The sequence below is a fragment of the Mya arenaria genome, chromosome 4 (assembly GCF_026914265.1).
Source record: "Mya arenaria isolate MELC-2E11 chromosome 4, ASM2691426v1".
NCBI lineage: Eukaryota > Metazoa > Mollusca > Bivalvia > Myida > Myidae > Mya > Mya arenaria.
This window is the reverse complement of record NC_069125.1, coordinates 46908082-46923734: the sequence shown is the minus strand read 5'-3', so window position 1 is coordinate 46923734 and position 15653 is coordinate 46908082. Positions and strand designations below refer to the sequence as shown.

At 34.5% G+C, this 15653-nt stretch overlaps 1 pseudogene; it reads left to right on the top strand.

The window, feature by feature from the left end:
* Window positions 1–928: 928 nt before the first annotated feature.
* LOC128230872 (putative nuclease HARBI1) lies at window positions 929–7773 on the top strand (annotated as a pseudogene).
* Window positions 7774–15653: the final 7880 nt, after the last annotated feature.

Below are 15653 nucleotides of genomic sequence, written 5' to 3'. Positions count from 1 at the left end.
TCATCACAGTCTTAATGATTGTGATATGCCTTGTACAAAAGGTGCCAGACATAGTTGTAGTAGTAATGTATGTCATTTTTTTATGCATATATTTGCAATACTTATGCGAGAAGCTAAAAAACTTTTTTTAAGATGAGAGCAACAGTGTGTGTTTTTAGGTAACTCATGTCTCATTCAATGACATAAGATGATGCATACTTTGATAAGATTAACCTTTTACGTTTTTCTTTATTTAGCATTGTTGGAATAAGAGTGAGGTTTGTGCACGTAAACTGGTGTACCACAACAGTAAATTAAAATTTTACTGACCGTTCCAAGACGGTACCTAACAATCCTTGATGAACACACCTAGTTTTTTAAATATGAATAGAAAATGAAGACTTCCTATTTAAACGAGATTGTGGCAATAACTCGAAGCGCAAATGTTGTAAGAAACACCTGTGAACTTGACGAGTTCAACCATTTAAGTTATTAATTTATTGTCGGGATTGTTGGATTTACATTTTACTGACCGTTCCAAGGCGGTACCTAACAATCCTTGATAAGCATACCTAGTTGTTTATATATATTTTTTTTTAGTTCTGTCTATGGCGTTTACCCACTGCCATTAAACGGGGTTTATGTTTGAACTTTTTTGCTACTGAGCTGTAGTTTTTCACATAAGTATTGAAGATTTTGAGTCTTTAAGCTCAAATAGCGAATTCTCAGAGATAAGTGTTCCTGGACCGCACGCCCATACTTCTGGGGCCGATTTCTCGAAAAAGATTATCCCGGAATTAGCGGCTGATCGCGATCAAAAACGGGATTAAGATGATCTTGTTAATTTTTGGGTTTCACGAAACATTATCTGGATCATCTAATGAGCTTAATCCCGTTATTTTAATCCTTATAATTAATAGGATTAAATCTCGGATTAAGCGATTTAAAAATGGCCGACTTTCACAGAAGATTGCAGCGTCTGCGTGAGAGAGCGGCCGGAATTACTATTCCGCGCCTGTTTAGGGACAGATTAAACCCGTTGGAGGTGCTATCGCCAGAGGAGGTGTTTCGGCGCTACCGATTTAGGCCGAAGAGTATTATTACGCTGGTGACACTGATGTTTCCTTTGTGAGAGAGGGCAACTCTGCGTTCTTGTCCACTACCCCCTCTTCTGAGTGTATTAGTAACACTCCACTTTGTGGCCAGTAGTTCCCATTACACCGTAATCGGCGATGTTCATGGACTTTCGGCTTCATCTGTGTGTCGCGCAGTGCGTAGGGTTATTATAATTATGGCTAGGCTTGCCAAGAGGGTCGTGTCATTTCGGAGAGATGTCGGTGTGTGCAAGGCGGAATTTTATGCACTTGCGGGTAAGAACATCCACTTATTTATATATAATAACATTATCGATGTATTTCCTTCCTGTGAATATAAAATTCGGTAGTTCCTATAACCACCGGACCGGAAGTGGCGGAAGTGAAGCAGCTGTCAAACATTGTTGAACGATTTTTAACATTTTATACCTAAGGAAGTATTTTTCCATCATTTATTAGTCGATTTAGCTAACTGTAAAACACAAAAAATATCGTGTGTAGTGTATACATCTAAAAAACTTAGCCAGTGATGATTGCAAAACATTTTATTTCATTTTTTTCAATTTGATTTCAATTATTCTGACAAACCAATCATGTTTCTTAGCATGAACCACTCATTTTTCAAATGTTAAGTTTTGAACAAAAAACAAGATTTATTTGTTAGAACAATGTTTTTAAAGTACAAAACTTTTTATTTCTTGAAAAAATATTGATAAATAATTTTTTTATGATATTTTTTGTAATGGGGGGGGGGGGGGGGGGGTAGCCACATCATATGGCATATGTAAAAAATGACTCCAAAAACGGTTCCAGGTCTTTTTTTATCTAGCAAACAAACACAGCTATACTTTCTTGCATTTTTCACAATATATAACAATAATATAACATGATATTAACCAAACACAACACAAATCTTCTAAAAATTAGTCTATATGCTCTTAAATATAGTGAAAAATAATCACAATTCAGCCCTGTGGCGACACTCCCGATGGTCAGTTTTCTCCTTTACTGCTTTGATGTGGATGGGGTGTCCAATGGTGATTCTGTGTGCCTCAGAAGGTCTGAAAATATATCATTTGGCACATTAATAATGCAAAAATGTATTTTTTGTGGTTTCACCAATCTGTTAATTTGCTTACATTCATCGGAACAAGTGGCTAAAATATGAAATTAAGTATACATAATACATAAACAAACATAATAAACACAGCACATTATTATAACTATTTCATGTACAAAAATTAATAGAAATTTCCTTATCTTTTTATATTTCAGCGCCTTTATTTATTTGTTTCAATTATCTAACAAATATAGGGTGTAGTTCCTGAAAAAAAGCATCCTGACAAGTGCCTTGTCTAAATACTGCTGAGAAAAGAACCGTCAATCATTTTCAATGGAATGTAATAAAATTAAAACAAAGCTATAAGTAACTTTTCATGTATGTTCCATTTCATAACAAGGCACAAATCTGTGGACACTTGAACAAGTGTTAGTAGTAAGCATTCATTAAACAAATATTAGTTATAACAGTAACTAACTATGCTACGTCAACTTAATTAACTTTAACAAAATATCACTGAAAGGCAATAGGTTCAGCCCTGCATTTTATTATATGCAAGTTGACAATTTCTCAATGTAATTAATAAAGTTTTGTTATGTTTTACAAATGAGGAAGTACATTGGGAAATGGATTATATTTAATAGTGTATAAATATATAACTTTGTAAAGTCATGTTTGAGTTTAGCCTAAAATACAGAGCCATTTAAAGCATTGTTTCATGCAATCAACAGGATCATCGGGAATCAACTCAAACGGAAGTAACAGGTAATGTATCAACAGCTTGTACGTGCCTTCCACTACTATTTCAAGATCACCATTATCATAGTCCTCTTTCAGTTTGTAACAGTACACATCGGGGAAGTTGTCGTAAATGACGTTATACCAATTTGGGTAGCCAGGAACAGTTGAAATAACACGCCCAGGGAATGGCTTTCGAACATCATCTTCCATCTGGAAATGTATTATTTTCTTGCCAAGGAACACAGATTTTTCAGTTGGTCCTGGGCCAACAGCAAGGGCTGACTGTATTAACGTTTTTACATTTTCTGTTAATTTTTCTATGCTGTACTGGACACCCTTTTCAGACAACTGGAACAATTTTTTGTCTGCCTTTTGATCTAGTACTGTTTTTCTGAACAGTATTTGTGTTTTAAGAGCCTCTTTTTTCTCTGCTTTTATTGTTATAACATGCGTATTAAAATAACGACAACAAATATTGGGAACAAATACCAAACAAAACCATTAACAAAAATTCATTTCCGTGTTTAGTGACTGAAAGGAAGCTATATAATTATATTGTTCTTATTTGGAATACTTATACTGGGAATAAGGTATATTACATAACTTACATGTTTGCTGGAACAGGATGAACGTTCAAAATTGTCGGTTTCAGGGGGCTGTGTCTCAGTGTTCGAGTCAGAACTTATTACAATAACATCACATGCTTCCTCGGGCTCAGGTGTGTTAAGTCTTTGCCTTAGGCGTTTCACAGAAATGGGACTATCCAAGAACATGTCTTGCGAGCTTCTCAAATGGTATTCATTTGCTGAATCAGATTCCGATGAGGACATGACCTTAAAATATTAACAAAATGAAGTTTTATTCAAATATCTATTACCGATAAAGAAGCCAGAAATGGAACCTATCAGTGACAGTAATTAAACTGAAAAAATGATGAAATTAACAATTCCAATCAACAAATGCTTATTTCTAAGCAAAAATAGATTGGATAAAATATATTTATCATAATATTGCCCATTTATGAGACCAACATACATAGACAACATTCAGATAAATTTTCTATCCGAATATTGTGCTTGTCCGAAAACAACAGTTTTTCAAACAATGTTAAATACTCTGAAATGAATATTCTTGTCCAGGGACTACAAATAATCGTTAAATTAAATGTTAATCCTAACATACAGTATGAAAACAACAGTCAATTCTCGCTAAAATCAAATACTGACACAGTACATAATGATAAACAGAATTCCGGAAACACTCGTAAGCGTTCGTGGATTTCCGTAAATCTTACAGTTGGGTCATAATATATCCAAATTCTTATCTTTTACAACAAAATATAGTAAAATAATAACTGTTATTTTATTTGTTATACATTGTTCTTCATTATTATCACAATTAGAAAGTTAAACACGCCGTGTACATACCTTTTGAATGGAATTTCAACTTTCGATTCGTGTTTATTTTCTTGCAGAAATTTCGCGGGAGAGAATAAATCACGTGTTTAGCACGATTAATGTATCTAGTTTTGCTATTGGTTGGTTTCCGATAGGTTGTCCAATCAAATACAGTTTACAAGCTGTGCAAACCACCCTACAAAATCATGTTCCAGCGAGACAACTTTTCGGCATGTGTGTTATTTACCATATCGGAGTTGTCTCCCTTGTGGTTCATGCTATGTTTCTAGCATTTAGATGCTATTCTTTTCTAATTGTATTGGAACATTGCTCAAGATGAAAGTAAATGAGATTGATATGCCATTGTAAATGTTCTATCCCCGGAATTGGTGTAAGTAAATAACTTGTTAACTATTCCATCCACATTTCTTGACAGCACTCTGAAAAATTCTAAAGGATGTGTACATTAGTATTTATCAAAGTGATGCATGTATGTGGGTAAGAACCATTTGACGGGTTAGCTGATATTGTTGCTATGATCAGAGCTCCACACCAAGCAGACTGCTCACTCCCTGGTTATTTCTAGTATAAAGAAACATGAAAAAATGCACTCAAATCCACAACTGAATAAACATTAGCATGACTCTTTATTAAATCAGCAGAGTGTAACAGGTAGCTGGTTCTTATCCCGCAAACACACCATGTACGGTACCTATTAAGTATTAATAAAAATGATGAAAATATAATGTTATTCTAAATAACCTACTAAAATTTCAGGATTTCCGAATGTCATTGGTTTGATAGACGGTACTCAAGTACGTGTACGAGCCCCACATGAGTTTGAAGCCGATTATGTAAACAGGAAAGGGTATCATTCGATCAATGTGCAGGTACATGGAAGGAAGTTGTGATGAGTTTTTTATAGTTTAAACTTTTTCATTTTAACATGATTTTAAAACTAATTAATAAGCATTATATTATTCATTCTCGCTGGCAGGATTTTATGAGAGAGTGTGGTCTTATGTTGTTTGGGAGTCCGGAGTACCTGGAGAATACAATTGTCTTACTTGATATCCACTAATCTTTCTCACACTGATGCACTGGCATGATGCAGTCATGCACCCAAGCTGGGAAATCGAGCCAGGGTTGACCAGATGAGAAGCAAGTCGCATACCGGACAACCAAAGTGTGTTTTATTGTACTAAGGTCTTTCATGTATTATTCATAAATTTCTTCCATACGGGTAAGGCACCTGTCCATAGCATTACATATTTGACCTCAAATTATATTTTTTCTCTATAAGATTTGAAGACGGTTTACCAAAAGATCAATTTGTGAGGGTGCAGCTTTGAAGACAAGTTTTACTACTGTTGTATGTGCACTATTTCAGATGGTTTGTGATGCAAAGCTTCGTTTTATGAATGTTGTTGCCAAGTGGCCAGGAAGTGTCCACGACTCCAGAATATTCAAAGAGTCACGCCTTGCTTCAGAATTAGAGCAAGGTACCTGGAGTGATTTTTGTTTTGTTTAACGTTCTAACCTTTTCAAGAGGTATTATGATGTTATATGATAAACTTAGGCCGTTCATTAAAATGTCTGGTCAATATTTTTTTTATTTTGTCTAAGAAAATTTTCTTTTATCCAATCTTGATTAACTGTCTACGTGGTCTAGTGGTTATGCATCCGCCTATGGAGCTGGAGGTCATTGGTTCGATCCCTGGCTGCCTCATAACGCAAGGTCTAAAGACACACACACACATATACACACACACACACACGAAAGGTGAATTTATAGATTATGAAATAACAGTATTAATTTGCAATATTTTAAAATCAATATTGGAAACAGAACACTGACCATTTGTTATAATTTGCTTGATGTTGTATTGTAGGCCAAGATAATGGGTACATACTGGGAGACAGTAGGTATGGCTGTAAGCCATACCTTCTCACACCATACCTGAATCCAAGAACAGGACCTCAAGAAAGGTACTTTACATACACTACTTTTATGTAGATTATAGATGCTTATGTTTAGCTCGACTATTCAAAGAATAAGGAGAGCTATACTACTCACCCAATCTTCGGCGTCTGCGTCACCCCTTGGTTAAGGTTTTTGGTGCAAGCACACATAGGTAAATATCTCAGCAACTACTTGAGGTATTGCATTGAGACTTTATACAATGATACTCAACCATCCAACCTACTTAATTAAACAAGTTAGATAACTCTAGTTTGCATTTACTAGATATGCAAATAATAGGCCTTTATTATTTGACTTAGAAATTCTGGTTAAGGTTTTGCGTGCAAGCACACATAGGTTAATATCTCAGCAACTACTTGAGGTAATGCATTGAGACTTTATACAATGGTACTCAATGATCCAACCTACTAAATTAATCAACTTAGATAACTCTAGTTTGCATTTAATGCAAAATAATTGCCCTTTATTATTAAAATTAGAAATTCTGGTTAAGGTTTTGCATGTAACCAATTTTAAGTCAATACCTCAGCGAATACATCATGTTTTGCATTGAAACTTTACACACAGGCTCCCAACCATTTAACCTTCTTATTTAATCAAGTAAGATAACTCTATCTTTCATATTATATAATTTTTACCCCTTTGTTATGCGACTTAGAAATTCTGGTTAAGGTCTTGCATGTTAGCACACATAGGATAATATCTCAGCAACAACTTGATGTATTGCATTGAGACTTTATACAATGGTATTCAACCACCCAATCTAATTGAATAACCAAGTTAGATAACTGTATTTTGCAAATAATGGCCCTTTATTATTACACTTTAAAAATCTGGTTGAAATTTTGCATGTAACCACATTTATGTTAATATCTCAGCACATAGTGTATTGCATTGAAATCTAATCTAACAGTGATCCATGCATGTTTCGCCAAAACTTTTCAATCTTTACACTGAAAAGCGGCGGAATAGTAGAGCGCGCTGTCTCTGTGACAGCTATAGTTTATTTATTTGTGTCAATACCTGTATTTTTATGCAATCGGTTATGAAATATAAAACTAATCATATTTTCTGAAAAAAGGTATCTACAATAACCAAAGTTTTTTCTGTTATTCTCAAAAAATCAATTATGTACCATTTAATTTGCAGCAGAATTACTTGAGATTTATATCTTTATTACGAAAAGACATAGAAGCATATGAAAAAATAAATAAGTGTGTTATTTATAGCAGTCAAACTTCCATTTTAAGGCAGTTTAATGTTTTCAGGTATAATGAAGCACTGGTTAGAACAAGGGTAACAGTGGAGAGGTCTTTTGGAGTGCTGAAAAGACGATTCCCATGCTTGTCGTATGGTCTTCGTTTGGAACCAGAGATGGCATGCCAAGTGATCATAGCCTGTGTTTTTCTTTATAACTATGGCATTGAACGTAGAGACATCATGGCAAACATGCACGATGCTACAGACATTGACCAGCCTCAGGCAGATGTTATCCCAGCAAACGAAAATAGACTTTGATATAGAGACATTGTGGCCCAACGTTATTTTTAAAAACCTGTATGGTTTTATATTGTTTGCAATAATGCAAACTGGTAAACATCAAGCACCTTCAAAATTATTCTTACTAGTGATCTTATATTATTAGTCGAATTTTATATTTTATGCCCCCCTTCGAAGAAGAGGAGTATATTGCTTTGCACATGTTGGTCAGTCGGTCAATTACTTGAAGTATGGTCATCAAACTTGACATAAAGATATGGTTCATACAGAAGTTTCACCAAAATATTTAAGGACTTTTTAAGGACTAAATAAGGCCCAAACCCCTCATTATAAGGTCCTATAATCTCAACAACCTTACCTTGTAATTTTTATAACTGGCTTAGTTCAGCAATGCAGACTCAACATTCTTTAAGCCGTTGGACCTTCTCATCTAATTTCTTACTTATCTTGTCACTTAACGACATTTTGTCCTTTGCCTTTTGTCTCAAACTGTTTGAATGCGCAATAAATGATAAGTTGCTCTCTTTTTCTGCCTTCATGGAATAGCTATCAGCTGACTTTGTCAGGCTGTCAATGTCTATTTTTATGTCGGGTACTTTTTGCGTGCGATTTCACTGCGAGTTCGCCCATTTTGCAAAGATCGATCTCTTTTCGGCATAAAACGCAATTGGCTTTAAATTTGCAGTCCTTAACTTCTCTTATCAATGGGTATGTTTGTATCCATTTCACGTTAAATACACATTTTCCAGGCATTCTTGTTTTGTTCCGAAGAAACCGCGACTTAAATTTCTATTTTTCAGCAATGTGCTTTCAGCATCCGATAACGAGATGTAACCAGCCCGCTGATTGGCTACTTCGCTCCAATGCATTACGTCATTACTTACGACGGTCACTGTAACTATGGGCAACTTAATCACAACATGGCTACTTAGTATCTTCATTGACGAACAGAGAGTAGTTCATAAAAAAATTTCTTCCGACTTAAATCATTTTTAAGGCCAATAAAATCTTTTTAAGGCCATTTGCACCTAATATAAGGTGTTTTTAAGGCCTTTCTGGCTTTTAATCGACTTTAAGGTCTTTTTAAGGCCAACCCTCTAGAATTAAGGACTTTTTAAGATCGTGCTCAACAGTAGATGACCCCTATTGATTTAGGGGGCCATTCGGTCAAGGTCACAGTGGCAATAAATTTAAGGATTTTAAAGCTTGTCCGAGTGATTAATCAACAATGCCTAGACCTATGGCCATCACACTTGACATGGAGGCTGGGCCTGACCAGTACAAGATTTATATTGATTTGAGGGGTCATCATGACAAAGGTCATAATGTTTGACAAACATCTCTTGTTAAGTTAAAGCTTGTCTCTGTAGATATGGAAATGTTATCATTCTCACGCTGGTGCCAATAGCACTATTTTCTCATCTAATTCTTGATGTATTACATTGAAACTTTAAAGCTGCACTCCCACAGAATGAACAAGCCAATTTGGGGAAAAACAGTTATATAACACTGCTGACAAAGAGTTTGATTGAAGATTTTTATATTTATGTTAAAAAATAAATGTTTTATGCATTTGTCTTGAACCATTACTTAATTCTTGTCTCTGCCACATATGGAGTGAAAACTGTATTCATTATTAAACATGTGCAAAAATAAAATGATGTCATGAATATTTTACCTCCTGAGTATTGAACTCATGTAACATGGTGCAAGTCATAAATGTAGTTGTAATAGCCTTAAAAAAACTATTTTAGTCTGTGTAAAATTTGACCTATGAACAGAAGGTATAGGTGGATGGATGACACATTCTGTAGTCTTTCAATAAGTTTTAATATGTTAATTCTTTTATAGTTTAGGAATAATTTAAATAGCCATTCTGAAATGGGACAAAAAAAACATGGTAACTCTTCATACTTTTTTAACTTCTATTTGAGATGGATTTTTATTTATTACTTATTCAAGGAATACAGAATGCATTGCTTAATGGTATATGAGTAGAAATAAAAACAAAACAACATCTGTAAAAAGACTTATTTATATACATATCATATATGACAGTATTTAGTATCACAGAATAAGATATCACAAATTTGCATGAAAGTTGTTATATATGCAATTCCTCCCTCTGATATGAACGAAATTGTAAAGAAAGCTTGAAGTAATATCAACAAAATGTAGAAACATATATAGATCAGTTTATCATGGCCAACAATTGATATAATTTTTTAAACTGTTATAAACAATAAACAATTTCACAAAAGCGATTTGAACAGAACATGAATTTCTAGATGAGTTATTTTAAAGAACTGTCATCTGTCAGACTTTGGTAAATGAAGTCAGGTAATTTTTGAAGTAAATGTTAAGTATGAACAAGTGTAACAACTTGGTATGGCCTAAAGCAGCAAATAATTGCAAACTCAACAACTATTATGAAGTGTGCAAATGTACATTTAAAACTAGTAACAACAATAGAACAAGATCATAGGCAAAATGTATATACTTCATCAAATTTACATCAAAATGAGTAGGCTTCATGATGTATTACATACCCATAAATATTCTCTGTAAAATTTTGATCCAATTATCTTATAGGAGTGACTCACATACTTGAAATTCACGAAAGGTATCTTTACATACTTCAGAGCGAGTAGCAATGGAAATTCTTTGTGCTTATCTAGTTCTTATTTCAAAATATATGTTAGGACGACTGACTTGTTTTTAGCAAGAAGTAAAACACAATTATACTTAGTAGATTACTAGATTATAGTATATTATTAACGTAAGTAGTTGATTTTAGGAATATCATTGTATGACACTGCAAGAAACTTAAATGAACCTTAATGAAAATTGATCATGAATATAAAATCCCATTTAACATTCAAATTTAACAGAGCTCAGGAAAAAAGAGGATGCAATTAGAGAATGAAATTTTCTTTCCATTTTTTAAAAAGAAAGCATAGTTATTTAATAAGTATTCAAAACAAGTTACATATTTTGTAAATTATTTAAATACATGCAGTTTTAATAGTGGTCGAAATTAACACAAGCCCATAAGCCCTGCATTTGTAAAATAGTTTTTTTGGCTTGCTCAAATTCAGAAATTTATATAGCAATAAGTATTCAAAACAAGTTACATATTTTGTAAATTATTTAAATACATTGCAGTTATAATAGTGGTCGAAATTAACACAAACCCATAAGCCCATCAGTTGTAAAATAGTGTTTTTTTTTGGCTTGCTTAAATTCATAAATTTATATAGCAGGGCTTGTTTAAAAATTTGATGCCAAACAAAAGTATAAGAATTCGTGCTTGTTCATCCGAAAGTCTAACTTCAATGACTGTTATAAGTATAGGTAAAGTATTACAACAGCACCAACAGACTAACATATCTTTCCAAATAACATGATTGTAACCATGTATCTTATAAATAGAAGAAAGCACTGTTTTAAATGATTGGTGAGTGCTAAAAGATTTACTTAGGACTGCTATTGTATCATAAGGTACAAATACCACTTTTTTATTCTCATTCTTTCAAATACAACTCTGTTTCCTTCATAATAACCATTGGTTTTGACATTTAATTATCATTTTTGTAATATTAAAGTGACACTTATTCAAAATCAGTACATACTTATATTTAACAAACAAAATCTTTGACTGAGAAACCATTAACTACTTACTTAATCATGCATTTATGGAAAATAAATTTGGTATCCTTCTTTAGAACCAATGTTTGACATTTTTTTCATCCTTTTTGTAATATCTAAACAATATCATTAACTGTGGTATATCTTTAAAACAATATTATTATATGTGGTAAATCTTATTTTGGAGAAAGAGTGCTTTAGTATTTTTAGAATTTGGATGAATTTATACATCTGATTTATTTTAAATTATTGAAATTCCTTAAGTTGATGTTTGCGAAGATTTAGTGTAACAAGATGCAACTCCTCCTCCCTTCTGTTCTTCTCTCTCCAATAGTGCTCTTGGGCAGAAAATGCTGCTGTCTCTGCTGTTAACCTCTTTTCTTCAAGCTGAAACAGCTGGTCCCCAGCATCACTTTTTCTCTTTCGTCTCGACATTTTACCTGATCCCGAACAACAAACATTTTACAAGTATACTGGAGGATATCTATTATTTAAATGAAGTCATTGCTAAAGTATGAGTTTAATAAACAGGGTTTTTTGGAAATTAGAATTATTTTTGTTTATACAAATGTTGTACAAGATTGTAATATTGAAGATGTCAAATTATCATTATTTAACATTAAAGATTATTGTAAAATGCAGACTTGTCCTATTTAACACCGGTTCTAAAGATTTTTTCATCAAGGATTCACAAGAAACAACATCTGTACTCGGAGAGAAGAAATGGATGCATAGAAGGTAGTAGTGGAAGTAGTAGTCAGTGCATATTTAAAGAACATAATTATAAAGGATCATAAACATAAAAGTTACAACTAAGTTACAGTACTCACTTGATAACTCATTAGGCATAAAGGGTTTAGTTTCTAAGTTATACAAGTACTCGCACAAATTACTTTGTATGAAAAAGTAGATAACACAACTTTCCTTATTAAAATTTTTGTACTGCAATATAAAAAAAACCCATACCTTTGGAGGGCACGAAACCAGATGTGCTCGGCACATCGCAATCACCCACTGCATCCTCTAATGGGGCATTTGCTTTGCAGATATCAGCTTCACTTGGATGATAGTCAATGACATTTCGAATGCTGAAAAATATTAATTTCCAAACTTTATTTCAAACATTGTAACATGGTTTATATATAAATATATATATGATACCTAGTGCTTTAAGCATTTGCAACAGCAACATTTCAAAATCACTATTTGGATTTAGTTTGTACAAATGTCAACTAATCCATCTACGAAGCTTTCATCACTCACATATCTGTATCCATATTTTCGAGGAGCGAACTCCATCCACTTTCCTCGACCACTCCATGCTCATCTTTAGCAGCTGCTCCACCTGCTCATGGCAAAATAAAATTAAAAAAAATATATATCAGGAAATTGAATAGTACCTAAAGTAGCTAGATTTTTTTTTTAAATATAACACATTATCTTTGTGCTAACAGTTAAGCAAGACAAAAAATGTATTTTTTATACATTTAATTCATTGAACATCTTGGGCTAATAAGCTTACATTCAAACCCTCCTGTGACCCCATTTAGCTGCCGAGCATTGAATATTTCTAAATGGTTGGCCATTACTTCCTCTGACTGGCTTAGGCAAATCATTCCCCCACCACCAGTCTTTCGAGTTAAGTCGATCTTCCCTTTCACTGAAATCATTGTCAATAATTAATATTTGAATATTATCTCTATGTACTTATTTAATAGTTGAACTATTCTGATGTTTATAACTCAATATGTCATTAGTTGCTATTTTTCTTTTAAATATAGACATTTAAGCTACAAAACATTGGCATGGCTGAAAAGTTTACTTAGATCTTCTGAACATACTGAAATCTTCTGAACAATGTAAAGAAATCATAATGTGAAGTTTTAAATCAAATTTAACATACATGTACTAGATTTCACTTTTAAAAAATACATAATTAAGCTTACCAGCTGCCTTCGAGTTTTTGTACATTATCTTAACCTCTTCCAATGTCCTATATGGACAACAGACACCCGATCTGAAATAACAGAGATGTTTAATTTCTTTACTTATAGATTTTAGGATGTAAACAAAAAAAGAAGAGCACCACCTGTGGTTGGAGCCAAATGTACATACTCAATCACAAGGAGGAAAAGCCTGGATATTACAACATGATTACTTCACCCCAGTTACATAATTTTATGTTCAATCATCAAAATCAGCCCAAAATCAATCAATATTTATGTTTTTACCAAAACCATGGGTGAGCTCAGCTTGATAAGGTACAGTGTAAATATGGTATAAGATGAACAAGTTCCGCAAGCTTTGATAATTAAATATCTAGTATAATGAAAGTGACCCAGAAAGAACGACTTTCAAATTCAAAAAACATTTACAACAATATTTTTGGAGAAATGAACTGTTTATCGAAAGGGAAGCTTAGAAGGCAGTAAATTTCTCCAAAAACAACAACACTGGATCTTAAGAAGAAAATCGAAGGAAAACAAGTGTCTGCATTAAATGCGCTGTTGAAAACTTACGCATTCAATTGTTGTGTGATGGACTCCCACAACTCCTTCTTCTCCTTCCCCCCCAGCGAAGCACCTCTAAAAGATCCAAATAGCTTCTGCCCTTTGGATGAAATCAGCTCAAGAGCTGTGCTCTTTTCTTCCTCAGACCAATTGGTCGAGCGTTTTTTTGGCAGCCATAATCGGTCTATGCAGACGGTCCAATGTTATGACATATACTACTGGTCATTCTCCTTTTGAAGAGTATTCATGCCTTTTAAGCGAATCAACGGAAAGATAATCTCGATCAACTAATCACAGCTTCGTGAAATCGGATTAAAACAAGTGGATCAGCTAAATTGTTTAACGAATTTAATCCCGTTTTTAATCCGATTAGTTAATCTTTTTCGAGAAATCAGCCCCTGACTTGCAACACAACTCCCTGGGGTAACTACTCACAAGAAGAGGAGGGCCTTAGAAATCGCATGATCGTGTACACAGATCTCATCGAAAGCCAAGTGTTGAAGTCGGCCGGAAATCCTAACCCGAAGTATTTTGCCAATGTGTTTGCGTTCATTAAGACTGAACTTGACAAAGACATTCACTTCGCTGCAAATCTTGATGATGACGACTTCCGGTCGGAGGTGGAGGATGCTATTCAAGCGTTTATAATGACACAAACACAGGACTATGTCTCCTTGCAAGAATACTGGGAACAAGCTAAAAATGAGGAAGAGAATCGATCTCACTTTGCGCACATTGACCATGGGACAGGGGTTGACAGATACCTCTTCTTGGAGCCCGACAGATTGGAGCGCTATCCCATTCGCTGTATCAACAAAGAGATGAAAGGCTTGATCGTAAACTGGATGCAGTGGGCGGGTGACTACAGTTGGAAATGGGACTTGGATAAGTGTGTTCTTCTGGAATGCCACGAGGAGAGGTACATAGTGAAAGACATACCGGCCTTCATAATGCAGAAGCTGAGATATCAAAAGATCAGACTGGTGAAGGTTCACAAGTTGTATGAGAAAGTCAACACACTGCAACACTATGGTGGGTAGCTACCCAATAAAAAAGTCAATACAGGAAATGGTGCAAACGATATCCAGAATTGAAGAAGCCTATGAGAAAAAAAGCAAAAGGTTCGCGCCCAAAATAGCGAGTACTCCAATTCAACCAATCGAACAAATGGCTTGGATCGAGAACGAGGTGATGTCAGACTGGCCAGAACAAGGGGATCTTTCACTTGAACTTGCCATCAGCATGGCTGAACCATTGCCGACACCACCATTGTCACCAATTGCAAAGAGACGTAGGATGAATGAAACAGGTGATGCTCCACAATTTATTGTAACTATGTACAAACAAACTGTAAAGTACACTACATTCATTAAAACCAACTATAAAAACTGTAATGTACCTGCAAAACTTGGTGGTGTAACTTTTTTTCCGAAACCAATTCCAGTATCCGAAGATGAAGAAGCAGGACCTAGTTCAGCTGTTGATATGCCAGATCCTGAAATTGCCGTCGTATCTCCTAAGAAAGCTTCTCAAATTCTTGACCAAGCGCTTAGGAACCTCCCACTATCCAAACGAAACACCGTCCACGATCAAGTACAATCGTATCTACTCATCAAAAAGGCAGAAAACAGTGAAGACGAGGCCGCGCTCACCCTCATGCGAGACAGTGGACATGACTCCGAAATCCCCGCAATCGACTACTTCCTAACTGGAGCATTAGGCTTTGTTTGGCAGGACATC